Source organism: Caretta caretta, chromosome 1, assembly GCF_965140235.1.
Source record: "Caretta caretta isolate rCarCar2 chromosome 1, rCarCar1.hap1, whole genome shotgun sequence".
In the NCBI taxonomy this organism is placed as follows: Eukaryota; Metazoa; Chordata; order Testudines; family Cheloniidae; genus Caretta; species Caretta caretta.
The window spans coordinates 176,889,766-176,914,547 of NC_134206.1; the positions used below are offsets into that span (position 1 = coordinate 176,889,766).

At 40.7% G+C, this 24,782-nt stretch overlaps 1 long non-coding RNA gene across 1 annotated transcript; it reads left to right on the forward strand.

The window, feature by feature from the left end:
• The first annotated feature begins 2,356 nt into the window (after positions 1 to 2,356).
• LOC125644493 (uncharacterized) lies at positions 2,357 to 24,463 on the forward strand. The gene is made up of 2 exons (XR_007359031.2): positions 2,357 to 2,844; positions 23,030 to 24,463. It is a non-coding gene; the product is annotated as an uncharacterized LOC125644493 (long non-coding RNA).
• Positions 24,464 to 24,782: the final 319 nt, after the last annotated feature.

Consider the following 24,782-nt stretch of genomic DNA (forward strand, 5'->3'; position numbering starts at 1 on the left):
GCATAACAAATTACTTTACCCACAAAGAACTAAATCCAAGGGTTCAACACAATCTTGGATCCCCAAACATTTTTCATTTATAAATGAACGCAGCTCAGGAAAATGTGCATGTTAAAAAAAAAGATACAAACTATTTAATGATATAGAATGCTAGCTAGAAAGTATTGTTGCGGGCTAAGATCAAATATTTTCTCTATTCCTATGCAACTGTTAAATACAAAAGGTTATAGCTAAACAAAAACTCTATATTTCGCTTTGCTGCTATATACCCTGAAGCAGTATGCAAGCTCTCCCTTAACTTCCTTTCATACTGGCTCTGGTATTCATTTATTCTGGTATATGGATGCAAATCAGGTGCATTGTGCTGAGGTGGGAGGAAGGGGGTGAAATTTTCTCCGAAATGACCTCAGTTCTATTCATTAGTAAAATAACATCTTGGCTGAAAGTGGCAGAAAATGAAACATAACAGTGCTGAACTTCACTCAGTTGTGACAGATGCATGTAAAAGCCTTCAGAGAAAGCCTGGTTTCTAAAATGGCCACTCCAATGTGAATTCTGAAGCATTAAAATAAGTACTCAGATGCTGATTGCGGCTAAAGATGCAAACTCCATGCTACAGCACCCTCTTTACCTTTCAAGATTAGGCAAGGTGATGTCAGACATTAATGGAGGAAGCAATGCCACACTAGGTAAGGAATACAAGGAGACAAATATGTTAAAAAAAGAAATTATATGCCCAATATTAACAATGAAAGGCTATTTTAAATGCTTAGTCGCACCAAAAAAAGAAATGGAACCGTGCCCATGGTTACCTGCAGAGACAGCACACAGTTTAAAAAAAAAATCAGGGAAAATGTAGCCCTGTTTTGCATAGCGATTCAAATTATGCTGGCAGAATAATTAATGGGGGGACCTAATCTCAGGGAAAAAAAGGATACGTTAAACAAAGTTCATTACTGCATGATGTAAATGAGTTTCTCACCAATGATGTCACTGATTGGCTGAGATGTGGAGCTGGTTTCGAACAGTGCAGCATGGCCGGATTGGCTGCTAGCTCTTCTGGTTACTGCCTGCTTGGGCAGCGGTCGAACCAGACACTTTCTGTCTCTCTTGTTGTCGTTTGAAGCAAATCTTGTTCAGCCCAGCTGTGTCTCCATAGTAGTGGCACCCTAAGAGAATCTCCCTCCTGCTTCCCACAGCTCATCTGTAAGGCGGTCGCTGCTGTGAAATACCAGCCCTTGGCACGGAGCCCAGACTGCGTTGTTAGATCCGTCTATAATACAGAAAAGAAATTTTTTTAAAAAGCAGTTCTTTCACCGAATTACATCCTAAAAAGGATTAGTAAGCACTGAAATGCAGCTGATTTGTGTACTTCTAAATTATGTAGCTAGCACACTTCCTGAAATAAAACATTATCTAACCTGCAGTAATAGAACAGCGTTCATTTAAAAAAAAAGAGAGAAAAATAAAACAACTCTTCTTTGTTTACCTTGATTACCAAAAAAAAAAAATCTTCACTTTTCCCTAGAACCGTGACTGATTTCGCAGTTGAACCCAAACATTTTTTAAACTTATCAGGTTTCTTTTTACGTCCGAGACATTATTTTCTGTTTAAGACAAGGGATCTTAATTAGCATTCTTTTTAACTATGCAAACAGATCAGGGCATGAAATAAAAATGCTGAATGGAGAGAGAGAGAGAGAATGAATCTGTGCAGCTTTTACAGTTCAGCTGCCTGACCTCCTGCAAAAAGAATGCAGTCATATCAACTTTGCCAGACAATGGAGTACCTACAGGCTTTCCCCAGACAAGTCCTTTATAACCAGTCAGTATTATGTGCTGCAGACAGTGGCCAATCAGTAAGCTGCTTTTTACAGCATTGACACAATAGGTGCACTGGCCACACTGTCCTTCTAGCCCCTGACAGCAGTTCAGGTTCATTTACAGTGTACGGAATACACATACGTCTGTAATGTTTCCACTGTAAAAATTATCAACGAAGGCTTCCTTTGTTTTATTATAATTACATCATCCTAATTACTACATTCAAGCCGCAGTGCCACTATTCACAGAGCGGCGCATAGGTATGCACGTCATATAAATATGCATGGGCACGCCTGCTTATTTAAATAATAAAATGCATCAATTGTTTTTTTCTCCCCCAACTCGTTCCCAACATACTACATGAGTTAAGAACACACAGTGAATACGATCACCGCCTCCTCTTATTTATCTATCCAACATTTTTTAGTCAGTTACTAAGAAATAAAAAATATATCTTCAAATCCAAACAAATCTCAGTCTAGAAATGAAATTGTATTACAGACCTAGGGCATTTTTCCTCCTGTCACCAAACATCACAGTAAGAGCCTGTAAGTGATTCTGCACGCACTCCATCATAGCCACACATCAGATGCCAAGTTCTTATTAAAAGCGTGGTGATCATCCAGCATGTGCATGCATCTAGCTTGTGTATTTGGGCATTCTGTAATTATAGCATCTCTTGTAATAAATACCTGAAACCACTCATAGATTCAAAAGATTAAATCATCACTTTTCATGTATTAGATGGACATAATTGAGCAAGTTCTATTGTGGGAACTGCCATGCTAATTTTTGTGATTTTATGCATGGATTTACATATTCATGAAGAGAATAGCTGTTATGACTGCCGACAGAGCAACATGAAAAGAAAAGAAACCATTCTCCAGCATACAGAGTATACAAAAATCTAGGGGGAAAACATGCAGCATATGGCGACAAGAAGGAGAAGTTGTTTGGTTTTTCAGGGTGATGTTGATTTCCTATTTATAAAATTTCCGAGTAGACGGCTTACAAAAATATGTAAGTACACTGAATTTGAAAGTAAAGTAAACCTGCATTTTTAATGATTCGCTAGTAGTGGGAAGAAAATTGTTTTACAGTTGGTGCCCTCATTCTCCAAGTTTTGCCTTTGCAGTTATAGATCATTCTAAGTTTGTGGATGCTTAGAGTGTGGACACCCAGTGATGCTGAAAACACTAATTAACAAAAACCTGCACTTCAGTTTTATATTTTAAACATTATTTCATATTTTAATAACTGATCTATATTGGGGGATCGTACCTTGCCTAAGAAAGGTGGGGCTCTATGTTAGCATAGTTCTTTTCCATCTCATTACGATCGCATGCTTTCCAAGTCTGAAAATGCAGGCTTAATGCAGCTTTGAGTTTCAATTGTTTTTTTAAAGAAAAATGTCACCAATGGAAAGATAATTCCTTCAGTATGATAAATGCAGTGTGCATTGATTTTTGTAGTGCTTTCATCACAAAAAGCACTCCTACAATAACTGCACAGTTACTATATACCTTATTGTATATTAAGTATAAATAATGAAAGTGAGCTGTAGCTCACAAAAGCTTATGTTCAAATAAATTTGTTAGTCTCTAAGGTGCCACAAGTACTCATTTTCTTCCTATAAAACTTGTCTATTTATTTGTGTGGTAGCTGCCCTTTTAAATGTCTCTATTTTTCCTTAAATAGCTAGATAACATTACATAGGCACTCTGATTGCTCCCTACATTTGGTACAGATAATGCTCCAGATAATGAGAAAAGATTGTTTAGTTCTTCAGGGAAGTTGAAAACTTTTCAGTATGTGTTTGACAGGCCTTGATTTAAAATAACTATTTCATACTACATACAATAATATTACAGAAGAATAAGAAGTATTTAGGTATCATGTGCCCATTTTAAAATGTTGAGAACAAAAGTTCCTTGCAGATACAATGCTTGTTTCCCAGTGTTGTACTTAACTCCTGTGTCGTGTTGGTATTCTAAGCATTAATGCTGTGTAAAATACGTTATTAGAATTTATTTTTTAAAAAGTAAACAACAGCACGGAAAGAACATTAGCTATATCAAATGGTAAAATCCCATGAGAAATTGCTACTTGTTCTATAAAGTAATAGTTTCAAAAGCTAAAAATAAAAGATATTTTTAAAAATATGAATAGCTACAACTACATTAACTGATGCATATTTCTCTAGTCAAACCAATAATCAGGCAATAATCAGTTGGGGGTCTTCTTTATACTTTTATCTATCCAGGATTCAAACTCCAGTGGCTCTAGATCTCCAAGCAAACTATTAATTTGTCCACTCAGTTTAGGATGATGTCTAGGCTATGACATCATATGGCGCATCCTTGCAAGGTACTCCTGTGGATAGCAGAACAATCATGTGCATCTATTTTAAGATATTATAGAATCATAGAATATCAGGGTTGGAAGGGACCTCAGGAGGTCATCTAGTCCAACCCCCTGCTCAAAGCAGGACCAATCCCCAATTTTTGCCCAGATCCCTAAATGGCCCCCTCAAGGATTGAACTCACAACCCTGGGTTTAGCAGGCCAATGCTCAAACCACTGAGCTATCCCTCCCCCCTATATATCAACTCTTCAGAACCTCAAAGTGGTCTTGATTTAAGGGGAAAAAAAGATGTAAAGTATATTTCCACTAATTTAAAGTTTCTTTTAGAGGAGTATATCTGAAATCTAGTATTTATACATCAACAAAATCAAAACCACCAGAGGGAAAAAATAACACTAAAAGTGAGTTTATAATCACGTATGTTTTTCTTTTGTAGTATTGAACATGACAAATTCTTCTTTCAGTTACATGCATAAATAAGTTCTCAAATCAGAACTATAAAAGGAAATTTTAGATTAAGAAAGAAACTTTACCAAAATAATCAATGTGTACATCAGAGATTGAAGGAATAGACGTATAGTAAAAAAGCAACCGACAATTAGAAAAGCATTGGACAATATAAACAATTATATCTAGAGCCAAATTACTTCCCCCCTAGAAGATATGCATAAAATATGTCATTCCCCTGTTTACAACTTAAATGTTACTACTTGTGGCTATTGCTTGATGCACTGATCATAATATTCTCAACTGCACCTTTTGCTTGCCTCTTGCATCCCTTTGTTGCAGTCAGTTTTCGTCTCTTGCAATATACTTAAATTGTAAGCTATTTGGGTGAGATAAGGTCTTTTTGATATGTGTTTGTACAGCACCTAGCACAATAGACCCCAGTCCCTGACCAAGGCCTCTAAGCACTCCCACAGTCCAAACTACAACAATTAATGATGTTTCCTTGCACACACATACTAAAGCTCTGTCCATTTTAATCATCTGGAATATATATTTGATATATGGGAACAATAACCAAAATGTTCAGACTTAGCTTCCTAAAGTTAGGCAGCTACATCCATCTCTAAGCCCTGTTCCTGTAATGAGCTCCATGCTCGAGGACTCCTATACCTCTGGAGCTAATTGCAGGATTGGAACATTAAGTACCTAAATAAGCAAATGTCCTGATTTTTAGGGGTGCTTGGAAGCCCCTACAGCTGTTGTAGTGAATGAGAATTATGGGGTCTCGTGTCTAAATATGATGTAGGTGCTTACATCCTGGCTTTTACAAGGAGTTTGACACAATGGTTGAATAGGTCTTTTCCATTTTTAATAACTGCTATAAACCTGTATTCCATTGTTATATATCCCCTGTATCCTGAAAAGGGAAAAGTGCCAGAGGATCTATGAACTTCACTGAGGATTTCACTATTCCTATTGATTTTATGTGGAAGGAATTCACATACTATTGTGATGGTAGCAGTATAACACCGATTGAGAGAGAGAAAGTAAGCCAGGGAGTAAAATATATCAAAGGATTTCCATCATTATGTCTTTTACTAAATCAGCCAGCCATGTATATCCAGAGAGAATATCAACTTTTTTATATACACTACAATGACTGTGAAACAGGTTTTCTTGGACAAAATAAATAAATGTAGTTAAAGGGCTATTAATTCTAGTAAAATATTAAAAAGGAGGAAACTATGCATTTCCATTTTAAATTTTATGTCTAAAAAATTACACCTCTTTACATGCATTGCTGCAAGACTAAATCCTCAGTTTTTTTTTTAATATCAGAAAAACTGCCCAATCCTCCTAAATGTCATTCAGTTATACATAATTTTACACAGTATTTATGAATACTGCACACAAACATTTAAAATGTGCTTACTTTCATTTAATTATTTGTAAATAGAATGCATATAAAATACTGGTTTACTGTCCTTTATTTTTAAATAGTGTATTTTCTGTACATATTTATGTTAAAAACAGTTTAAAAATAGTTTTCAAACCTGCCATTGTTCGGCCCTGCCGGAAGTAAGCCAGGAGGCAATGGATGGCATTCTATTAGGCCACAACTTTATTCACCTAAAATATCTGGAAGAACTCTGGTGACCAGACATCCCACTGTTAGGGGCTTTGTCTTATATAGGCAACCTATTACCCTGCCCCCCCCCAAATTTTCACATTTGCTATCTGGTCACCCTAGGAAGAACCCAGCAATAAATAAATTGTACCATGCAGGTTGTCATTATTCTTTAATCACTTCCACTGATTTGGGAGAGCTGCCCTTCCTATTCTGCCTTGCCCCATCCAAGTAACTCATCCCTTTCTTTCCCCTCCATCTCCAAATGCTGAGGGAGCCTTTTCTTTTGGCAAGCTGGACAAAGGACCCACCACATACAGTTGCAGTGAGCACATTATTTGTTCCTCTCACTCTGAGATCTGTTTTACGTTATTTTAATTAATACTTTTGTTTCCTACTCAATCCCACCTTCCCATCTCTTGTGCTGAATTCATCCGTTCCTTTGTCCTCTTAAAGAGGCAGACAGTATCATATGAACACAATGTGCTTTTCACAAATAAAATAAAGAGTGATTTATAGTGACCCATATTAAAAAAGTCAAGCACTTCCTACAGCTATCACACAGAATTGCCTGAGATACACAGATTTCCTCCAATTTCATGTATTCATACATGTAGTTATGGGTACATTGATATGGGTGACGACTGTATTTTTAGTGATTTGACATAAACTAGAACCAAAATGGCTGTAAATTATACCATGAAACAAGTCTATCTATTGTTGCTCTCTCTCACGAGCAGGAACTCTACAGTGTGGGTTGGTGCCGTAAGTTCCAAGTACCTCAGCACGACAACTGTGATGTCCCATACGGTCACCGACTCAATTCACCTTTAGGTGACATTTTGTTCCCCTTTTTGGAAAGGGGGGATGCACATATCTGCAGTCCATGGCACAGAACGTATCTGTTGTGTTTTTCATGCACAGAGAATTTAACATGTATCTTTAGTTTTAGATGACTTACTTTGATTAAGGAAAATGACAAAGAAAGAAACTAATGTAGAATCTCCATGAAAAAGAGAATTGCTTCACCATACTACCTACCTAGAAGTCAAGCAAAAAGCCTACTTATCTTCTGTCACAGAGGAAGCATGTTCAGGTGTAACTTTTCTGGGCCATAAATTGTTTTGTAAACCCAGACTGCCTCCTCACAGGTCCAGAACAGGTCCAGTGGTGAGTGGGGGCGGAGGTTCAGTAGCCAATGATGAGGGTGCGGGTGCAAGGCTGGTGGTGAGATGAAGCTGCAGGGCCAGGCTGCTCCCCCTGCCAGTCTGTCAGCGCAGCTCCCCACTGTGTGCTAGCTCTCAGCCAGCAGGGCCCTGCCCCCATCCCGTTTCCAGCTGGTGCTGGCTCCGCACTGCAGCAGCCAGAGAGTGCGGGCAAGTGCTAGGTGACTACATGTTACCTCTGCTGCCCACCCATCAGCCCTTCATGTGCTCCCCATCTCGCTGTCTTCTCCCTGCTTTGCCCCCTTTACCCTCCCCAGCCCTGATGCTCCTCCATATCCCGCCCCCCTCTCCCCCCCCCCCGGAAGGACGTGTCCCACTCCCAGCGCTGTGAGGAGAACCAGCCCCTGGTTGGAGCGCTCAGCTCACCAACAGCCTGGTGGACAGGCTCCTTCCTTCCCCCACTGCCTCTGGTTGGGCTGGCATGCCAGGAAAGCTGAAGACCCTCCAGCCTGGGGTATTGGCCAAGAGGAGCCGAGCCCTGCATGTGCCAAAGCCCTGCACAGCGCTGGCATGGGGAAGCCGCTCTGCCCCTCAGCTAAGCTCTGGAGTGGGTCAGGGAGGCGATTTCCAGCCTGTTCCCACCCTGAACCTACAGGCTCCACAGCAGCCCCCCGGGCAGGGGCTTAGCACCCTCTTCTCCTGCCTCTCCCCACCGCCCTGGATCCTGCCTCCAGGGAGTGCGGGGCTTCTCTGTCTCCTAGGCACCTTCCCCTGCTCAGCCACCTCTCTGGTTGGGCTCTGGCCAGTATTTATTTTTAATGGGGGCTCAGTCAACTTGACGTTAATTTGAACATTTGTACTGCATAGGTCTGATTGATTGCTGTTGAACTTGCTCGAATGGAAGTAATTTTACCAGGTGTCCCATATTCAGCATAGGGAAATGTTGTCACCCTAGTCAGGGAAGGAATGACAGCAATCAGTGTCACCATGTACAACACTGTTCCTTGTACTTCCAGGGTGGTCAAAGAGAATACAAAAAATGTGGGAGTCCTATTGACAGCCATTGCCCACACCTCATTTGATGAGGGTAATCTACCACACACCCTAAAACACAATACTCAAACCAAAACTAAAAAGACGACATTGCTCAATGTTAGAGACCTCATGAGCCGCTGCTCGGTGTCTAAATTTAGTTTTCTAAGCAAGCAAATCAATTAGCTGGCAAAAAAAAAAGGGCTCAAAACCACCTGCCGGTATCCTATTTCCCTGTCAGTCAACCTTCAGGACAACATATAGGACCAACAGAACTTGTTGCTTCGGTGGACGACCTTTCCCTGTTCATACATACAGGAAGCACACTCACTCATCCTGCTGTCCCACCTCCATAAAGCTGCAAGGATAAAAACAATCATCCTGAAATGCCTCAGGTCCTCCTTCTCTGCCCAAAATATGAACAGCATCATTACCCATGTAATTCAGTGTCTAGTCAAAAATTATCATCTGGATTAAGAACAGCTGACTAAAGCTGAACCCAGGCAAGACAGAAGTGATACAAGATAAAAGAGCATTTTGGAGAACTTGACTCCTCTATCACCATTGATGTATCATCTTCTACAGCTGCGGGCATCTTCCCACCGATTGTTAGACTGGTCCACAGCCTTGCAATCCTTTCTGGATTCTTCAAAACAACCGAATACTCAAAAGAGACATGGTGGTAAAAAAATGCCCACTTCCATCTGTGCCTGGACAGAATATTGTGCTCCTTCCTATCAAACACAGACCTGGCCACTGTGATCCATGTGTTTGCAATATCCACACTTGATTATTTCAACTCATATTTAAAAATGAAGCCACCACACATCCTGAAATAGGAAGATGTATCTTGATTTACCCAAAAACTACTTTTTCTATCAACGAAAGTCCACAGATCCATTACAATTGGTCATTCCTCTTGTCACAGTTCTCTGAAGGCAGAACCAGACCTGTCTGTCAAGAGAGGCTGGAAGTGGCCATGCTCCTGAAGATCCAGCCAGCTCATTCTGCTTCAAGTAGCTGCAGGCAGGATCTACCAGGCCCTTGCTTAGAGCAACAGTAGCTTCCATGACACCATATTGGGACAGGCCTCCCTGGCAGCTACATTATACAGGCAATCAATAGCAAAGCTGGCAGGAAAGGGTCCAAAAATGCCCAGACTACCTGGCCCCAGGTCCCGGGGCAGGCTGCTATGCCCTACCCCAGCTGGTCTACCCAGCACCAGCTCCCATTGTAAGCCACTATACCCAACTGGGCTACTCAGCCCCAGGTACACTAGAATGGATCTGTAGACTTTCCCTGTGGGAAATAAAAAATTTGCTTTGGTGTTCTTGAAGTAGATTGTCACCTTAGTCTGCTTTGTGTATGGGGCAGCACCTTGGAGTAGACTCGTAATTCATTCCTTGGTTCCCCCTTGCTGTATTCAGGATGAGGAGTTGAATAAATGGCTACTGGTTTTACCCCCATGCTGGCTCAGTTCTGCTGGCCAGACTATTGGGTGGGTCTAGGCTCCAACCATTCCCTGCCACACCTGTGCAGGAGAACTAGTACAAGCCCTACTAAAGCTACTCTCTCACCCCCTCTGTAACTACAATGTGGATAGCCCAGGCAGAACAGAAATGGGACACCTTATACCTTCCTACTCCCTGCATGGCATCACAATCCCTCTCTTGTTGAAAACTTGGGTTAGGCTTAGATACTGCAGTGATGGAAGCTAAATAAATAGGCTCCTAACGTTTAAAACTACAGTGCAAAGAAAACAGGATCATGGCGTCCCCTTACATAGCTACCCCATAGTCGCTCAAGATTGCAAAGTATGGTGTCTCTTCATATATTTCTCTTTCATTTAAAAAGCTGTTGGTTTTCTTATAACAAAGATTAAAAGGATAAATAACGAACCAAGATTTTGTTTATCTCAATAAATCTTGTTTTTCTTCTGAGAACTCACCTGTAATGTGCAGTACTTAACTCTGCTTTCTCATGACATCATGAGGTGAACAAATATCAAATGGGTTTTTAAAAATCTATTTAATGTAATCGGAAACCACAAATACATTTACAATTATTTTAATTGTATGCTTATTGCATGCCAGAGTCCAGGGTGTTTGGGTACTTTCACTGTTTTTCCATACTTTAATATATTTTTTAAATTTAGCCTTACCTCTGAATTTACTGGATTTTCAAAGCTTGTTTTGGGGATAATTGCAACATCTCTGTAATAATTTTTCCCTTACTGTTATGTACCAATCTTAACTCCATTTTAATGTAGATTTTACACTGGAATATACACAAGATTCTTACAATCTGTTAAGTGAGGCATTTAGCTATAGAATTCCACCTATTGCAAAATTATTCCATCTGGCTGGGCATAACATATCTCTCATGTAAAAATCCAGAAAATTTTGTAACTCCAATTACCTGTATGAAGTTATATAGCATCTTTCAAATGGTAAAGTTTTATTTTAATGGCTACAATTAACAGATTATAGCTTTCCTGGTATAAATACATGCATATTCAGTTCAAGTTGCTGTTTTAAAAAAATATTAATGATTGTGACAGATTGGGAGGGAGTATGTTTGGGTCAAACTGTAAACTCTATTTTGTTTTGTGAGTACCATTTTGTGGTTGTACTCTTTACTGAGACCTTCACTCTATGTTGGGTTAAGACATCCAGCTGGTGTTGAAAATCAGCCTAATTTTGAGAAGGCCAGTCTATTCTAGGTGCTTCATGCTGATTGTCACAGCCACATACTGGGGGTAGGGGAGAAGAAGGCAGGAGGGACTCTGCCTTATCTAAGGATGCTGATCAGAGCCAGGTCTCACAGAGAGGATGAGATCAGGTTAGAGGGACTATGTTCAAAACTTTATGTTGTTTTCCATAAATCTGTAACTTTTGTGCTTTTTAAGAGTAAAGTGTGTCTGTATTAGAAATTCCTTTGCTGGGTCAGTGTTCCTTACTTTACAGCCACATTGTTCCCAGAAGCTTTACCTAGAACCCTGAGCTCCCACAGCCAGGTGTGCTCTGGGGCAGGAACATGTTTAAGCAACTGGGGTCTCAGGAGGGCGGAAGCTCTAATTAAGCAGTTTAAACAAGGAAGTGCCAGTGTCGGCTTGTCCATGTTAGGAAAATTGTCATTCATTGTGTACTCCTCAAGAGCTCACATATTGAGTCATAAGTAGAGGAGAGTGAATAATTGATTTTTTGGTTTGGTGGCTGCATTTCACCCAGGTCTACTCATTACATGAAGACAAGGAAACATTCAATGCAATTAAAAGGTGGAAAACTCAAAACTGACAAAGGAAATACTTTTTTACACAATGTGCAATTAGATTGTGGACCTCTCTGGCACAGAAGATGTTGAGCAAGATTCAAAAGGGGCTGGACATTTCTACGGAGAGCAAGGATATCCATAGTTATAATTAATGGCAACAATTCTGTCTGTGGGATATGAAACCATATGGTTTGGGTTTTAAGCCAATGTATATCTAGTAGAGACCAAAGTAAGAGCTAATGTGGAGAATGAATTATTCCACATGTGCGTATGGTGGAGTTCTTACACCGTCCTCTGAAGCATCTGACTCCATCCATTGATGGAGACAGGATACTAGAATAGATGGAACTTGGGTCTGATCCTGGCAGTTCCTTTGTCTCTGTGGCTTTGGGCATCAGCTTATGTTTTCTTGAGAGAAGTTATAGTGAATAAGACACTGGAAGTATCATCTGTTCTTTCCAAACATGTCATGGGATCGTTACATTTCTCCTGTATGCTCACCAGACATACACAGAAATGAGACCTTGGCTACATATATTATGGTAAGGACATGATGTTTAACAGTTCAGCATGCAACTACTGCAATGTGGACATTTACCCATGAGCTCTACATTCTAGTATATAACTTGATCCCAAAATCTGCCAGCACAAAAGTGAGACAGCGATATTCAAGTTAGACTAACACAGTATTAACAGTTGACATAATTACAGGCTTCAAGAAAATAAATCCAGAGATTGATCTCGGATACTTCCATAACATCCTTACCTTGTCTTATTACATATCCCAACACAATGCATGCTACCCCACACCCACTAAGCAAATGATCTTATATACCACAAGTGCTTTGTTAATTGGGTGCTACAAGGTCAGGAAAAGAGACAGTGCTTGCATTAACTACATTTCCTTTCTTTAATTGTTGTATGTTTCAGATTTGATTTCTTGGCCCAGGGATGGAGAGGAGGAGATCCTAATGAAGACATGTTTAAGACAACAATCAGAAATTTAGCTATGTGACTCCGATTAGCACCAGTGGGAATTGTTTAGGGATTTAGCTGCACAATGCTTTGAAAATGTATTGATGGAAGGACATGGCTGCCTAGGATTTGTCTTTCCCCACAATGCTTCCAATTTAAATACATTTAAATTAAAAACAAATATTTTTGCTGAGGAAATATAGAAAAACTGAAAATTTGAGTTTAGAAAATGCAGAATCTAAATGCAGAATCTAAAATACCTCCAATGTCCTTTTAAATATCCAACAATATTTAGCTTTTAAATAAGGCCGTAAGTTATGGACAGCAAATAGTATTTTAATCGGAGAAGCTGTGGTGATAAAAAGCACTTTTCAATCAAAGAGCTTGGTCACTGCTATTTAAAGCAGTGATATGTAGTTTACCATAAAAATATGATTAATCCTGATATGCACTAAGAATGTGACATCCAAGAAACAATTAGCACTGGCTGCTGAACTCCAAAGGTAACTTGTAATGGAGGGGAACTGGGAAGGCCAATAATGGTTAAATGGGAGATCAAGGATATTTATTGAGTGGTGAGGAAGGAAGATGCCCTGAGAAGCCGAAAAGACTTGGGGAAAGGCTCAGAGCAGCAACTAAAGAAGTGACAGGTGTTGTCTGAAGAGAAGATGAATTAGAGAAGTTGAAGAGACTGCTGTATGAAAAATCTATCCAGAAAAGATCTAGAGTCTTATTTAATAGCCTAGTGGGTGAGGGTTTCCCTACCCAAAAATCCAGATGGATTGTCTGCTCTCTCTTTCATCTCCCGTCTGAGAAGAAAATAGAATGGTCTATCTGAAAAAATAAACATTTTCTAGGGGAAATTCCATGCCTTTGAGATTTTCCTTGGATTTTCACTGGGAAAAGAATAGATCTTTGTGTGCTCAGAGCAAGACTGTGCCCAGCCCTGACTAGGTACCTAATGGTGGGAAAGAGTACAAGAAGCCTCCTTCCTTTACACACCCCATACAGAAGATGGACAAAATCTGATTCCAGCACTCCCCTGAGCACAAGCACCGTGTGAGGGTAGTGCTGATGTAGGAGGAAGCAACTTTAAAGTGGGTAGGGTTTTGGCCTGGAACCCCACCACCCCGAGCACATCAACTGGCCAGAGATGTAGGGGAAGTTCAGCATATATATATGGCTTGATGTATGGTATTGAGATTTCAAGGCCCCTGCCTGTAGAATTCTTATCGACTTTACTGGGAGTACTGTGTGCAGAGGGCCTGCAGGATTTCGCCCAATAAAGTCAGAAAATTGCAGAGATTTTTTTTCTTGATTGTGTGAACTAGCCCATTTTATCTATTTGTGGTTTGTTGCCAGTGACCTGTGGTGACTGATTGGTTAACTACTTCACAAGGAATGTCTTCTGTTTTCATAAATTCTGAAATAGAAAAAGAACAAACACATTGTTCATTAGCAAGTGTCCTTGTTTGGATGTAAATTTATGTATTTGTATGACGATCCCCTTCACGAATCAAATTGCAAGAGGGGGCATCAATTTGGTCTAATCACTCAGCAGTATGGAATTCAGGTGAATGTTATTTTGCAGGATTCAACCTGCTTGAATCATTTCCATGAGCATATCTGAAACTGCTAGTCTTTGGCATGATCCTAAATATTCAACCCCTTCATCATTAATCTGCTATGTATTTCCAGTATAAGACTATCAAGCATATGTACTTCTGAATTCATGAAGCAGTCAGAGATACACTCATTTATGTCCAAAAGATTAGAATAATGGCCCAGAATGAAGAAATACCTATTTAGCCCTAACTGGTGTTCTTCTCCACTAGAGGGAATTACTGTGTAAATAAAAGGACACTGCAATTAGTTTCCAGGTGCATGTGTGAGGGAATGGAGCTTGAGATAAAAAAGGAGCATAAGGTTTGCTAGAGAGAGGTGTGTACAAGCAACAATGTATATGCAAAATCTCTCTCTTTCTCTTCCCTATATCTATATAATCTATAGCTATGACAAATCCAGACATGGAGAAGATTTTCTTCTCCCTTCTGTTGAGATCGAGTAATTCCCCAAAACAAAAGGAGTAATTTCTTCAAGTTTTCGTTTGTTCAGTACAATTTTCTTTTCGCCTGCAAACTCCAGGGTTCCTAATGAACCAAGAGTTTGGTATGCTGCTCAAAAATAGCAACAGGCAGTAGAGGTAAGAGAGTGATTGTGTGCCCTTTAATATTAGCACTAGAGGCCTAATTTTCATTTATTTCAAATGGAAGGGTGTGGGTGTTCAGGTCCCAGAACTCAATTTAAAGAGAGAGGAGAGAGAGAGAGATAACGAGATAACAGATGTAGGTTATGCAACTGATGATAACCTAGGCTTAGCAACCTGAGAAGGAGAAATGTAACACAGCTTTAACTAGCTCTCAGTTACATATACATCTTGTCTGTTTCTGTTGGTATTCCCCCAAAAGGCTCTCCAGCGATTTGGGTAGGAATTGACATGATCAGCATGGCTTCAAATCCCTTTGCATCTCACATGACCATCAGTCATATGCTCTCAAATGTCACACTCCTATTGCCATGCACTGTTTTAAATGTTACTTCCTGTTGTGCATGAATACCAACAGATTACTTCATCTTTATTGTCTCATGCTAAAAAGTCAAGATTTGACTTCACAAATGAACCACAGTGTTTGTAAATGACTATAAAACACCAGTCATGATACTGAAAGTTAATAAAGATGCATATCCAATCGTTTAGCTGAATTACTACAAGTAACTTCCTGTCCTCTTGTCTATCCAAATAATTTACCCATGAAGAGTATTCAACTCAGAAATATACAAATTGCTATTCCTCTGCAGCCAAAAGCAGAGCTAGATGGGTGAAAATAAGTACACACATCTGTTAACCAAATCCTCTGGACAGAAATGAAAAGAAGATTCAGGAGTCGCCTGGTAGGAAGAGAAGCACCCCACATGGATAGCAAGCCCAGGTAAAAAAAAAAAAGAGGAGAGAGAGAGAGAGAGAGAGTGTAACGTGGCACTCTGATATTCTGGTGACGGTGGGGTCATATAGATTAGATAGGACCCAGCAAGATAGAGGATGCAGCAAGGGGAGAAGGCAGCACTGAGGAAAGGTGAGTGGAATTCATCCTTTCAAAGAATGAAGGGCAGGCAGAGACCAATGCAACTGTCGGTAAAAGGAAAGCCAAGGCTCATTGTTTTCTTGTGCTCCCCATTCACCCGTCTGTTTTAATATCCACTTATTATCCATAGTCTTCTACTGAGACTAAGATCTTTTGGACAGGAAATGGCCCTTTTTTATATGTTTGTACACCACCTATTACTATGGGGCCCTGCCCCCTAGACACTACTGCAATACAAATAATAAATAAAGCCCTTTTCAGTAACAAAGCAATGAAAGTAGAAAAATCTATCCAAAAAAAGGAGGAAAAAGCAGGAAATAACACGAGACATCAGATTTCCAAATGAAGATTAAATTAAGGACATATAGATTAGCCTTTGTCCTTTCCTTGTTTTCCACTTATGGAATGATATTTTTGTAGGGAAAAATATAATTACACTCCTATCAATTTTATGGCAGGAATTTCAGATCAGATAGAAAAGGAAAAAAAAATCAGCGTTTAGAGTAGCCATGCATTCCTTTTGGCAAGTAGCACTATGGCCTTGTGTATGCTTAAATTGCACTTTAAGCCAGTTTTTAAACTGATTTAATGTGGTACAAAAGCCTGTGTGGCCTCATTTAATTCAGTTTAAAACTGGTTTATGGTGAATTAGCTTAAATCGGTGAGGAATAAAGACCAATATAGGCCAGGTATAAATCAAATAAAATGAGTCTGCACAGGGTTTTGTATCACTAAATTGGTTTAAAATCACATCTTTACTTAAACCAGGGCAAATCTGAATCTAGACAAGGACATACAATAAATGGGCAAACCAACAAAACCAAGGCCAAAAGCAAATGTTTACACAAGAGGAAAATGCCAATATTAGGATAAAGGAATAAAAGTGGTTTAGGACAAAATATGTCTAATAAGCCTAATGGGGGATTGTTTTAATCTCAAGAAAAACTTTTTTTCATGGTTTTGTTATTTAAGCAACAGATAAAGGCAAATTGCTAAAACAAGTCCAAAATGTACTAAACTCAGGCTACTTCTATGCCTCTCCTCACTACTTGTCATACACCATGAATTTCATACACCACCCATTTCCATTCACAGTAAAAGACCAAACCTTAACTGCCGAGTACCTGCAACGTTCAAAGAAGTCAGTGGGAGCTTTGGCCATTCAGCACTTCTGAGGACTTGACCCAAATCCCACATTTTTCTCCACAATTATATCCATGTTGGAAAAGGCTTAAAAGAGGTGCTTTTTCCAAGAGCAAAAAAAAATTACATTTGCATAACCAATTCTGGTAATCCTTTCTAAATCTATTTTGGAGTGGGTCCCAATGGGAAGTTTTGTTTCAGCAAATCTTATCAAATTTATGTTACAAGCAAATATAGGTCATATTGATTACACTCATCCACCCTAGACATGGGTGACCCTGGCCTTCATTGAGCCTTACATTGTTCTTTCCCCTCATCATAACTTTTCTGCAACTGACTTTTTTTTTTCGCTTCAGATTCTCCTCCTTTGGGATTCTTGAAAATACTATATTCTTGACTTACCTTCATACTTTTAGAATCATCCAACAGTGGAGTTTTTGTATGAGGAGTTAACATTTCATTTTTAAATGACCTTTATTCTCAATATCTACTATTACTGAGCTTCATGCAGTTCTAAGGTTATTAGCTTGACTCTAGTTTCTTACAAATTGTTACCATCCACTTAGAGCAGTTGGAGGAGTAAATGGCCCTGACTGAAACATCTCTCCCAGAATACCAGCCTCCCACAATGTCCCTCTGAAATACTACCCCTTCGTTATGAATACCTTCTCTCCCCACGAGGCCACCACTGAGAACCTACCCATATTACAAATGAAACTTGAGACACACAATTCTGAGCTGCTCAGGAGGTACAGCTACTGAGAGTGTCAAAAGCTTTGCTGAAATTGAGTACTATGAGAAAATCCTGCTAAAACTCTCTCACATATCAGACCTGACCATCCAATTAATTTCATTTTGAGGCTAATCAGAAGTTATAGCTGGAGGATGTTTTAATAATCAGATTTTCCTCTCCCCAGCTCTCCAATGGGGGGAGCACAAGTAATAACATTTAAAAAATTTAAATCGGCTGCTGTATGCCAGAGATGAAAACTATTTGTATATTATCAGCAGGTGATTAAAAATCTAACTGATGCAAATTGGTGCTCCATTCTCACTGCCAGATACCATGTTACTGTTCCAGTATTAGAGGTGGAAAACTTCTGCTGGAAGAACCGTGATAGATACCCAGCTACAAAAAAGTCTGTTTCCTTTCCAGTTCTGTTTGTTGACTACTTACGTGAAGCTTTCACTTAAGATAGTAATTCTAATAGATGGTTATTTTTCAGCTTCCTTTCACCCTGATCTCTATTTGGTGCAACTCTGATGAGAAAAAATTAACTGTAGATGTACTTGATTTATTATTTTTTGCACATCCACTGAAGATTAGACTCAGTGAGAAGTTGCCACTGTATGATTGGTCCTTTCTGTTCCATTGTTTAATAGGTGTGTAGCGGGGTGAGCACCCCCTCCAGCCCTGCAGGGGTTGGAAAAGCCCTGCAGAGGGCTGCGGCTGGGGAAGGAAGCAAAACCCCAGCTGATTGGGGGAAGTGGCGGCAGCTGGGGGCCATGCCTCAATCAGGGCCCAGCTGGCTCTATAAAGGCTGTGAGCCAGAAGCCCAGGAAGAGTGTCTCTCTGCAGGGAGAGTCATAGAATATCAGGGTTGGAAGGGACCTCGGAAGGGCCTGGCTGCAAGGTGCCGAGCAGGACCTAGTTTGAAGCTGGGCTGGGGAAAGGCCAGTGGAACTGGGGAGCTCCGGCCTAGGAAAGTACCAGGCTGCAGGCCTGTAAGGCCTATTAGATACCGGAGTTGCTGGGGGCAGCCCATGGGTAACCAGAGGCACCAGGTCCAAACCCAACCCAACCTTGCCTGTGATGAATGGCTCATACTGCAGTCTGCCCCAGGATGCAGGGGCTAGCTGGTGACTGGCAGGAGCCTACGACTGAGGCAAGGTAGGGATAGTGGGTGGGGGGTTCCCCTGGGAGGGGGAGACCCAGAACTGTTGGGTATTGCCAGGGGGCAGCACCCAAGACAAGGGTACCGGGGTCCTGGAGGGACACAGGGGCCAGCGGTGGTGAGACACCGGCCTGAAGAGGGCGCTCCAGTGGCTGGAACGCTAATTCCCTGAGATGAACAGCAGGAGGCCCTGCCGGGTGAGTCTGCGCCCCGTGACAAGGTGTAAAAATACCAATTTATTCTTGATGAAAGACTGATGTTTTTCTGCAAAATACTAAAACACTCATTGGAAAAACACTTTGTGACCATATTCACAACAGAGAATGACAAGCAGAATCAAAAACCTTGCTGATGATCAATACATTGCAAACAAGTTAAATGAGTCAATTCCTTTTCCTTTTCCGTCACAATTTCCAAAAAAAATGTTGATCCTCTACTCCTAATACCTGGCTGTTTTCTCTTTGACATGCCTACAATCACTGCAGCAACACACCATGTTAACTTATATAAAATAAATATATCTGTTCTGTACCTTAATTTTAAAGGGATTTAGGCTGATTATTGAGAGGCCTAGTTTTTTCAGGTAGCCATGCAACTTGTTGTGTATTCTGCAGACACCAGTAGAGGTTAGTACTATTTTCTCGTAAACTACTTTGGGATATAGTTTAGCTTTCTCACTTTCAGCCATTTGACTGAATTTTTAAGCATGGCTAACAAGAAGGATGTTTCTTTATTGGACTTGGGTCTCTGTGCAGAGCTGAAGTTAGCAGTTGCTAATCACTGAAAACTTTCTGAAGTTGGAAAATCAAAGGGGATTGGGGATGAGGGGTTTGGGATTCAGATTTGGTATTGCCACATTTAGACACCTTACCTTTTAAGATGATGGATTACCCTAAAGAAAGCACAATACTGGCTTTTGAATAGCTTGCCAATCTATTAAATTAAAGCTGCATTTTTCCAGAATCTCAGAACGTTGCATCCATATGCTCATGTTCAAAGACAAACCTCTTTCAGATACAGACTTTTTTAAAAAAATACATGGTGGGGGGGCACCTTCAGGAACAGACAATGAGACCTGACTGAACAATTTAGAGTGGTCTGAAAAAATTCTGGGTGTAGTCTGGGTGTCTTTTTATCCCATCAAGATTTTTTGCTCCTTGATTTTAAATCTTGATCATATTGTTGTAAAGAAAAAATAAACACCTAATATATTATATCTATTATTCAGGTGCCTAAATAGTTCCCACAGAGCTTAGGGATATTAGGGGTTTCCAACTTGGAGGTGAATTATCCGGCTACAACCCTAAGCTTCCCCGAACTTTAAATCAGGAACTGTGGAGATTGCCAGTATGTAGGTGGTAGGTGAATTACTCAAAAGAACATGACTAAAGCAGCAGCTCCTCCCCCCCCCACCCCCACCCCCGCACTCCATGGTTCATATTAGGAGAGGAAATGATGCTATTAATGTACTGCAGAGATTTAAAATGGGTTAAGAAAATGGTATAACTTTTTTCTCCTGGCTGCTCCTGCACTGTATGTCAGTGGCCTAATATGCAATTTAGATGTCAGGGGGCAATCACTATCTTCCCTCTTTCTCTCTCTAAGAATTCCCAAACAGTTAAGGGATTCACATAGTAAGGGGGTTTTAATCCCTTTCAGATCTGAAAAGGAAAGCCTAGGAACTTTTTCATATTTTTATATATATCAGGTAGATTATTCAGAAGAATTTGTTTGAATGGGCTGTTCCAAACATTCAACCTTATGAACATACATCCAACAGATCCCAATTTTATATGAAATGAGAACAAAGTGAAAGCCATTTCTATGCTAGAACTCTCTAGTATAGAAATAGGGGAGAGATTTGGTCATTAAAACTCCAACTCTGTAGCTGATCCCTATTCAGTAAAACACTTAAATGCGCTAAACTTTAGAAATGTGTTTAAATCCCATTACTTCAATGGAACATAAGCATGTGCTTAAATGCTTTGCTGAATTGAGGCCTAAATTAACACTGCCAAGGTTATTTAAGCACAAAATTGGAACTTTAGATCTGATTGGAAAGTCCATGTAATTCATTACTGTGGAGGTTTTTCTATTAGCAGTTACTTAAAGCCCTCTTCGCTTTCAGAGCCCTATTGCTTTATAGTGCAGACACAGCCCCCTGCTTACTTAGGTTCTGGCTGTCCAACAAAAAGTATCCCACAATACCATACGCCAACTTCCTTTGTCCTCCCTAACCCAGATCTCCATTTGACACTAGGTAAATGGAAGCAACCTCCCTTGGCATATGGCAGCAGCTCGGTGAGTCAGTGTTTAACCCTTCCATTGTCTTCTGACCACACACCCCCCCCCCATCAGAGAGCCTTCTATGTTTGCAATGGAGAATGATCAGAAGTAGTCTTTTGAAAAGCATGCTGCTTCATGGTCACAGGAGCCCAGACAGATTTGGATAAGCATCTGGCATGGCCAGCAAAAAAGTGGACTTTAGTAAAAGTATCAGAGTTGACCAAAATGACCAAACATATCTGCAAATAGCAAAGCAGCTGGCAGCACTGCAAATATACCAGACTGGTGGCCAGTTCAGGGACTGGATTAAGTGGCTCAACACTGAGTACAAGAAAACCAGGGATCAGACCCGCACCTTGGGCAACTCGCCGACCTCATGCCTATTTTATGAGGAGTTTGACCGGGTGACGGGCACTGTGCTGAGCATGGAGTCAACGGTGGTGCATGATGAACTGGTCAGCTGGGGTGGTGTCCTGCTGGCCCCAGAATCCAGCATGGGGACTGATGGGAACCAGCTTCAGGCACTGAGTGAAGACACCGAAGTGCCTGTTGCTGAAACCTGTTCCAGGGGTGACTTTGGAGCAGCACGTTCTGGGCCATAGTAAGAGGAGCTGTTTGATGCTCCGTCTCCCACAAGGAACAGCCCACTGCAGAGCCTGCAGAAGTCACAGAAGGGACAGAACCCTCTGAGCCCTGTTAGTTTCTGGATTCATTTTAATGTTTTCTAATACAGTAATGGGAGGGATTTCCGCTCTATGAACCAATGCAGCAGTTACACACTGCTAGCTGGGGCTTCTTGTATTGGCTAATGACAGATTATATCCTGGTGGCTTGGCTCCCACCGCATCCCCACCATGGGGAGTTTAAAATTATTACCAGGAATGCAAACAGTAAAAACACTTTGAAAGTGAATTTACTTAGAAAGCACAGATTTTTGCTATGACCTTTCTTGTTTCTTAAAACTAATAATGTTACATTGCCATGCCTGTAAGTATACTACTCTATAACCATTCAGCGGTGTAATGAGCCACGTGAAAACAGTGAACTGGGGGTGGGGGAAGCGGAAATGTGTTCCATTTACGTATCTAGTCCATTTCAGCTAGAGGTAGCCCAGGCAGTCCATAGGTGACAAAATCATTTGTCCAGTTTGACCAAGGATTGAAATTTTGTCCAGAAATATGTTGGGGATGGGGAGGAGGAAAACTTTGAAGTTCTGTGAGTTTGCTTGCAGCCATAACAAGGTAAGCCGTGTGGAAGCCAATGCAGCATCCTGTTGATTCCCTCATGAAATCTGACCCAATCCCGGGTATTGATAGCTGCAAACTTCTCCTGAGGCAAGAATTCCAGAGAAGTAGTCACATTTCAGGGAGGGACGTATTTCCCAGGGCCATCTCAGTAGCGGACTAGCCCACACCACTCACAGATGTGCTGTTCAGTCACTATACATTTGAATATTTGGTTGCCAACCAGCAGCTTGGAATAACATCTCCCTTTGCCAATTGGGCACCACAAAAACAGTTATATCCTCCAAAATGAGAGAGGCCTGAAATGATAGAAAAAGCTTTTGTAGCACAGCCACTGATGGGCTGGGGGCAGGGGACAAGTGCCAAGTAGTGCTGCAATTTTTAGAAAACAAAAAACAGCTTTGAATTTTTAACTTACTATCGTCACTGCAGCTACTCAGACTGTTTCCTGAGAGTTTCTGTTGACTGAAGCATCCCTCTCACAATATGCTGAAGTTCAGTTTGGAAAAGTAACATTTGATGTCATTGAAATTCCACAAAGATTTTTTTTTCTGTGCTTCTACACTGAGCTATTTGAGACAATAACCCGTGTCTTGTCTTGTTCCAGGCCCCTCCATCTCTACTGGGTACTGTATCTCCACAGCTCACCCACATTGCAGCAGAAGCCTGGGCCAGAATACCTTCACAGACCATTCCAAGAGGAAACATTTCCGTGATGAATTTATGGTTGAAGTTCTGGACAGGGCCAACAAGCAGGCCCAGTACCAGAAACAGAGGGACTATGGCTAGAAGAACGGATTTCAGCATGGGAGAAGGCACTTGCTTCACAGTTCCTGGAATAGGAACGGTGGCTAAGGGAGGAGGACAGCACTTAGCAGAAAATGCTGTATAAGTGGCTGATACCATGAATGGCAGCAAGAGTACCAGCTTCTGTTGCGTCACCCACACCACAGCCTGAGTCCCTTAAGTAGTAGCTTGGATGCAGTCCAGAAACAGCATGGAAAATTTCATGGCTGGGTCACCCATGCAATCATGCCCCATGAGCAGCTGGGCAGGGCAATTTTTCATATGTATAATAATAATTGAATAATTATTGTATAATATGCAGCCCTCCAAATTGAGCCCTGCCCTGTGGATGCCTCTGCTCACACCAAGTGCATGTCTGACACTGACAGACCAGTTAACCTGGGTATGACCCATAACAGCATAGCAAGAGGCACTGAAATGTAATCAAGACAATCTACTTATATGTGAATTTCAAAGAGATGTACTAGACCAGCAATCATTTACTCATTTATTTGTAGTAACAGAAATCAAGGGTAGGTGCTAAATGTATTTGTCTCTGTTTACCTTTTGTCTTGTTAGAAGTTTAACTGTGTAACCAGCTTAGCTTGTAAATGCTAATTCCCTTTCATGTCGTAACTGCCTTATATTATGCATGCAGATGGTTCAGTTAATCTTAAAATAAAAAAATATTAGATACTGCAGGAAACTAATATTATCTACCTTGTATTCAGCTTAATTATCTATTCTATAATGGCTAATTCCCTTGTATGAATGAATGCAACTAGGTTACCTGTGTATGCATAGGAAATAGATTAGCTTCAAAGCAATTGTCCACGGACAATCTGCACTGCCTATTCTTCCTTGGGGGAAGGTCCTGCTGTATCAAGAGGCTTGTCAGCTTGCTACAGAGCTATAAAGGAAATCTCCGGGCCTGATCCTGCCATCTCTAATTTGCTTAAACTTTGAACATGGAGTAAAGTATAAGTGGTAAGATGGAGATCTTCCAAATAATTATTTGGAATAACCTGGAAGATGCTTGGAAAGACTAACAGACTTTACATCTAAACTGCCTTTGGATTCTGACTGTTGGGATGATTCCAGAAAGACTTTCACAAGCCAGCAGTATATTGCATCACTGCTGCGATCCTGAACTGTGAACACTAAAAGTCACTTGTTTGCATATTTATCTTTTAACTATTTGCAACTCTCCTCTTTCTTATTCTTTATTATTAAACCTATAGTCTTAGTTATTAAAGGATTGGCATCCGTGTGATTATTGGGTAAGATCTGAGACTCATATTGACCTGGGGATAAGTGTCCGGTCCTTTATGATTAGCAGAACCCCACATACGCTGAATCCGGTTTTCAGTAACCCCTCACTATGTTGGACTTGGTCGGTCAGAACATGCTGCTGAAATGTCCACCAGCGTCTCATGGAAGCTCTGCCTTTTTCCTGACACAGGAGTGAAAGCGTAAACAAGAAGTTGTTTAAAAGGTGCCTCCTCCACGTTGCTGGCTCTGGGAGCTGGGACTGCACAGACCAAAATGGCTGCCTGGCAGGAAGTGTTGGTGGG